Here is a 7333-nt window from a genome sequence, read left to right as displayed (position 1 = left end):
CTTTCAACTGCTCATAACTAATTCAGTTTCTACATTATTCTCACAAATATTTCCAAGATCTACCCTCACCTTGAGGCAAGTGACCAACAGCAAATGTTTATCAATAAAACCTTTTTTTTACCCAATAGAAAGCAAATATTAACATAAGAAAATCCCAAAAAATGAGCAATAGAGGGATCTAGGGCCACAGATCTCCATAATCAATCTTCAAGATACATGATAATTATGGGTATGCCATTTATTGTTGGTTCTTGCTGCAATTTGCCTTCGGATTCTGCCAATCCTTCCATGTTCCGTAAAATGGACTTGTGAAGATCATCTCCAGCCCATATAGGGAAAACGGTCACATTAATAGCAAAGAAGAGTGCACAACCTATGACTATTGTAGACATCCTTTGATGCGCCATTTTAAAAATATTTTCATCGCGATAACCAGAGATAGCTATGAGATTGAAGGTGAGGATGAAGATGACCACACCATAATCGTATCTTTTCTTGATCAGTGGAAAGAAGCGCAAATATGTGGACGCTGCACCTGCATCACTGAACGGAGCAAATACATCAGAATCACGAAAAAGGCATCAAATATACCCTGCAAAAATGAATTTCCAGGCTTCAGGAATGACAGTGTATTGACCTGAAGCAAAAATAGAGACACCCAGTATAACTCGTTCAGAATTTTTATCTGTATCTTCTGCAACATATCTCACCCCCACTCCTAAGAATCCCGCCAACAACGTGGCAAATGATCTGTTTAGACCTTTGCTCAGCGTAGCTCCTGCATTATAGCGTAAAACATAGATTTATTATTGTTAAAGCCTAATAACTGCTTTAGTGATAGGTCATGCTCATGAAAACGTCATATCCAAATTCTATAACTTCAAATATACCGGTCATTATAAAAATTGCTTCATGGGTTTTTAAAACCTTCGTCCATCTGTCGTTTCATGGGATTTTAACACACGAAAATGATGAGGGATTTTAAAGAGTAATTACCTACAGTGAATTCAAAGACTATCACGACGGTGATGACAATACAGATGGCATTTTCGGCAAAGGTGTCGAATATTGGCCACACGAAGTAGAAAAGAGAGACGACAGACAGTGCGAGGCCAACTTTGATGGAATGGATAACTCTCCGAGGATCATTTGCACCCACTTGCCAAATCCCCGTGCACAGAGAAAGAACAGATCTTTTCCATCGCTTGAAAGCTTGTAATATTCTGCTAACCAAACGCTCGTCGAATTTCTTTTGGATGCTACTCACATCCATCCTTTCCTGGACATTAATCGTCCACTCCATAGACGTTGAAGGAATCAGCGTGTCACTCTTAATAACGTTTTCTTTCTACTCAAATTTCAGATGCAATATCGCTTTATCAAACCCTGCAATTTAAGAAAGTTAAGACGGTTTAATCAAACTTATACGTAGTGAATGGTACTGTAAAAGACTGCTCACGACTCTGAGGAAGTTGCAAAAAGCAATTATGCTTTTGCAGCTTGTGAATTAATCGTGGCATATGGTTGGCAAGAGTAAATTCCAATAAGTCTGCTAGTACGATCAAGAAAGTCTGAAATTGACGACTTTTTTTAGTTGTAAATTCCATGGAGGAGGGTAAAGTTTGGTAATATTGATAGTGATTTTTTTTAAGACGGGATGATATGCTACCTAGATGAGTTTGTGTAATGCGTAATTCAATTTTCTTATTTAGTAGAATAGTTGTTCTTTCCCCTATAATATTAGGATTTTCTTTAAATGTATTTAATTGTTTTTTGAGAATTCATTTGACACAAATCTTTAATATTTTTTAATTTGTCCTCTCACAAACATGTATGTATTTTGTTCAACTTGTTTGAGGACATATATAACTAGTTTTTTTTATCAATGTCATAAAACGTGTTTTATTCATAAAATTGTAATCTATTTTCTAAAAACTTACTTTCTTTGTTGAATTTCTAATTATGATTAATGGTAGCCTAGTAAAGGCTAAGGTTTATTATTCTTATACTTCATCATATGTTACCCTAGTTTGTTTGGCCCAAAAATATTTGGCCTCTACTAAAGGTAGTGAATGGATTCAAGTGGTGAAAAACAGTAGCAAAGCAATGTGGCTGCCAACTCCCCAACTAAGAGCACATCTAGCTCTAGTTCAATGATGTTTGAGCGAACTCCTACAACCATGGATATAATATTGCTTGCTCTTCTTAAATTGTTTCCTTGTGTAGAGGTTTGATGTAGGTCCCATTTTGGCCCCTTCAAGAAGAGAAGATAGGACCTAAGAAAAATATCATAGATTCATGGGTAACATATAAGTTCATAAATAATGTGGAAAATAAGATATTTGTGAATAAAAGCACCTACCATACATTACATAGCAAGGATTTTGAGGAGATGTATGTTTTTATGAAATTTTGGTAAATAAAGTTATTAGAACATCATCAGGAAGACTGTAGTTTCTGGAATTCGCTTATTGATTTTAAAATTAGACACTTTGTGTTTGCAGGAAGTGAAAGTGATTAGTTTTATGTTAAGAAAATCCTTGAATTACATTTGGCTTGGGATATTGTGCTCCATATCATACATGAGGAGGTGAACGTGGGGGCATACATCCATCTCTCAGTCGAGCTTTCAGTGTGCGTAATTGACCATCTAATAGAATGATTAAGTAGAATTGCATGGGAACTTCATAATTTTAATGACTGAGTCCTGAACCTTGCCAACTTGAATGCTTGTAATGAAATAGGAAATAGAGAGACGTTATGATACTAGCTAGCTAAATATCCCTTAGCAGTTAACTAGTTATTGTATGGTGAGTTTAATATTATTGAGCCTCATGATAATCAGCTTAGCCTCAACCTTGCCTACCTGCCTATTAGGGCCCCACCCTAACCTCCCTACTTTAGGGTAGTTAGGAATTGTTGATTTGTTGTTTGAATTCATTTTGTTTGGGCTTTGAATTAGAGTAGGAGGCCATCTTGTTTGAACATGTCCCATTAGTTAGTTAGTAAGTGGTTTTTCAATGTAAAAGGACTTTTCAATTAATGAAGGCCCACTAGGTGGTTAGTACTTATTATTATGAAAATTCAAGTGGATTGACTTTCGCTAATTGAAAACTCTTTATACTTGGAGAAGGCTATGCAATGTTTTGCTAAGTTTTGATATTATATTAGGGATTTTCTTAATTGGAGGTTGCCCCTCAAAGATAATATTGAACATTACTCTCTTTCATAATGATCAAAACAAGGGTTAATACTTTATAGGTTCTATATAATCCTTTCTCATATTATAAAATTTTGTATCGTATATTTCTTAAAATATTACTCATAAATTAATCTTTTTTTAATTAAGTACACTATAAATGATATCAAACTTATTCTAACACATGTAAAAATTCTAGAGTCTTTATTTTTAAGGCTACAAATGCGCCCCAACATATTTAAACACAATGAACTATCATTCACTACGTAAAATTGTAGCTAGGGAGAAAACATATAGGAAATGCAATTGGAGTCCCATGGTTGTACACCTTTGTACAACTCTATTCGTAATCGATCAATAAGGGCACATTAGAGAAAAGGTTTATATCAATTTTCTCTTATACATAAGTTAGTTCTATATGAATCCCCCAAGCTGCATTTTAAAGCATCCTTAAACAAACATATTAACCATTTTTTATTGTAGTACAACGGGATAGAACTCAATGAGATCGATTTTGCTTACACAAGCTATTGTCCTTTATTAGGATCTTGAAATATTCAATTAAGTCCTATTATTGAAAATAATTAATTATATTAGAGAGGTATCTTAGTTGAATCTCCTTTTTTCTTAGGACCTTGAAAAGCTTAGCCTTTGTAATAGATAATGGAGAAAAAAAATCCTTCAATATTATGAATTTCTAAATTTTAACCCCATAGTAATATTTAAACAAAGGTAATATCATGTATCGAGTGGAAAAATAAAATTGGTTAGAATGATACTACCATTTTGTCATGCTTATATGAAGAGACTCTTTATGTGATGTTAATTGCATTTTTATATCTCATTGTTATCCCTTTATATGAACCTAACACTTTTACCACTCTAATAGATTCATCTCTGAATACTCCTTATAAAACATTGATTACACTTGAATAATTCTCTAAGAACCCTATTGAAGGACTTAAGGGATCCATGACATCCACCATAAACATGTTAGAAACATGAATCTAGTGAATATTCTGCCATGTGTAAAAGTAAGTATTTAAGACCAAAACCCATGGTTCCCAAATCAGCTACATCAACACACAATTTGCTATGATTAACTCACTAGAAATTAGTGTTTCTCTTCTTGCATACATGCAAGAATAAATCCCTAAGATTCTTCTCAATATTTTATCCAGACAGGAAAATATCAATCACTATAAGTGGAGCTATATAGTGTTGAACCATTGAAAAGAGGAGGGATTCACTTCAAGTCCCCCTTTTTAGATAATAAAAACTATGTATGACAAATTTCTTGAAGTATATCTAAAAATATTTGATGTTTCCAACTCACCAAGATAGGCTGATATGATGAAACAAAACTTTTCCATCCAAGCTATTTTTGATGACCTAAATAAATTTTGGATGTGTTTTTTACACTTGGATCCTAAGCATTAGTAATGGTGGTAATTTCAGAAGAATTCTTCTGGGGAGGTACATTGTCGAGAAATAGTTTGTGAAAACCATTTATGCTTTCCTTGAAATAGAAACTCATTTTTTGGATCTATTGATCAAGTTGGACAAAATAAGCACACTCAAATAATGTATTGTGTCCTACAAGTAATTGTGTATCTACATAGAAGGAATCCATGGGGGATTCATGTTTTTTACCAATATCTTATCAAGTTCATTCATAAAGTGGGTTTCAAAATTGTGAAAAATGAAGTCAGTGTATTGTAGGTATCAAAGAGTGTTATGTAACAATTCTTGGCTTATTCAAATATCAAGACATCGTGGGTATATATAGGAATATAATATGTCACAATATAATTGGGGCTTACATAGCAATAATAATGCAAGGGAACAACAATAACAATAATGAGCTTCTATGGGTCACAACATTAATGATATGGGGGATACATGGGCACAAAAATAACAATATAGAGGGTACACTAGTATTATAGGGACCTAACATGCCCCTCAACTTCAAAAAAATGTTGTTCTCAACACTTAGTAGTTTTGGATGTTTTCATATAAAATTCTCATCTTCCCATGTGGAATCTTTAATGGGTAAGTTCTTCCACTTAATCAAATACTTTGAAATTGATTGATTTTGTAGCTATCATGTTCTTGTTTTCATGACTACATCAAGCTGCAATATTATTTTTCCTTCCTCGTCAAGTTCTGTTAATGTTGTTTGAACTGAGATTTTGTCATCGATAACCTTATTTAAACATAAAACATGGAAAACTGGGTGTACTCAGGAAGATGTGGTCAACTCCAATTTATATGCCATAGTACTAATATTTTGCAACACTTTTTAAGGACCATCATACTTGGGTGATCATTTATTATCATTCTTAGATTACTTGAGGGATGTTTTCTTTTATGGTTGTAGTCATAAAATACCAAATTTCCGACATCAAAGCTTCCTTCACTGCGATGCTGATATGCGTATAGTTTCATTCAATTCTATGCATAAGTGAGGATATTGTTTAAGAGTTGGAGAAATTATTGTTGATGCTCAATGTGATCTTCCACTGCTTGAAACTTAGAATTCTCTCATATAGATGATGTGATGGATGGTGGATGATATCCATAAAGTGCCATAAATGGGGTCATTTTTGTTGTGGTATGGAAGGAAGTGTTATACCGCCATTCTGCCACACATAAGAACTTGACCCATTGTGTTTGTTTATCAAATTCATAGCAGTGAAGATATACTTCCAAGAATTTGTTCACTATCTCAGCTTACCCATCATATTGAGGATGATAAGATGAGCTATGAGCTAATTGAGCAACAAGGCAAGAAAATAATTATGACCAAAAATTTCTCATGAAAATAAGATATCTGTCACTTACAATAATAATTAGGTTTCCATGTATCTTTTGAATTGTTTCCATAAATGTAATAGCAATTGCATTGCCTTTGAAAGGATGATATAGTGCACAAATGTGTGCATACTTTCTAATTCTATCAATTATCACCACTCTTTTCTTCAGACTTAGGTAAACCTGTGATAAAATCCATTTAGACCTCCTACCAATGGTGACATGTAATGACTAAAGTTTGTAATTGACTTAGGGTCTTAATTGTCTCAAAAAAAAATTTGTCCGAAAAGAAAACATTCTGCTATAAACTTATGAATATTAGATTTAGGGTCATCCCAAAAAAATTCCTTCTTGACCCTGTGGTGAGTTTTTTAAAATGTTAAGTTCCCTCCTAAAGGAGAGGTGTGCAATTCCAAAAGAATTTCTTGTTTGAGTTGGGCATTCTTACATAGATATCAGTGATCTTTGTATGATAATTAATAATTTTGCCAGATAAATGTATCGGATGTACTTGGATCTTGTTGCAACTTTTGAATGAGTATCCATGCATATTTTTCATTATTCTACTCACCCTTTTCTTTATTTATCCACTCAATTTGGATAGTAGAAATGCAACAAATCAATGATTCCACATCCTCATCCCTTCTTAAGAGTGGATCTACAACAAAAATTTTCTTCCATTTTTTTGTAGACGATTTCAATGACATGAACCAACAGCTTTGTGACCCAATTTTTGCTACTATTCTCAAGATAATATTAGTTCCAAAAAGTATTTAAGACTATCATGATTTGTTTTTACTTTGAATTGTTTTCCCATTAGGTAAGGTTACCATTTCTTTAGTGCATGTATTATTGTCAACATTATCTTCTAATTAATAGGTTTGTTTTGAATACTTCCCCTTCACTGAACAAATTTCAAAGTCAATGGGTCCTCCTTCTTGCATTAAAATAAAACCAATTCCATTTCCTGAGGCATCATATTCCACAATAAAGGTATTTGTGAAGTATGGTGTAGCTAAGACCGAAACTTCGAACATTGTCTCTTTAAGATGTTCAAAGGCCTTAGTTGCTTCTCGAGTCCAACAAAATGCATCTTTCTTCAGTAATGTTGTTAGAGTTGCTGCTATTCTCCCATAATGTTTAACAAACTTGCAAGAATACCTTATTAACCCAAGAAATCCTTGAAGATGCTTTAGTTTTGTGGGGATTTTCCAATCTTTGATGGCTTTAATTTTGTCACGGTCTACCTTAGCACCCTCAAGAGATAAAATATGACCCAAATATTCCACCTCTTGTACTCCAAGGGAAGACTTGGACGTT

General features: G+C 33.6%; 1 pseudogene; it reads right to left on the bottom strand.

Moving 5' to 3' along the window:
* Positions 1-200: 200 nt before the first annotated feature.
* Positions 201-1303, bottom strand: LOC149236360 (aluminum-activated malate transporter 8 pseudogene; annotated as a pseudogene).
* Positions 1304-7333: the final 6030 nt, after the last annotated feature.

This window comes from Pinus tabuliformis, chromosome 8 (assembly GCF_031772625.1).
Source record: "Pinus tabuliformis cultivar Carrire ecotype Pingquan chromosome 8, CPIR1, whole genome shotgun sequence".
Classification (NCBI taxonomy): domain Eukaryota; kingdom Viridiplantae; phylum Streptophyta; class Pinopsida; order Pinales; family Pinaceae; genus Pinus; species Pinus tabuliformis.
Note: the sequence above shows the minus strand (reverse complement) of the source record. Positions and strands in the feature narration are given on the sequence as shown.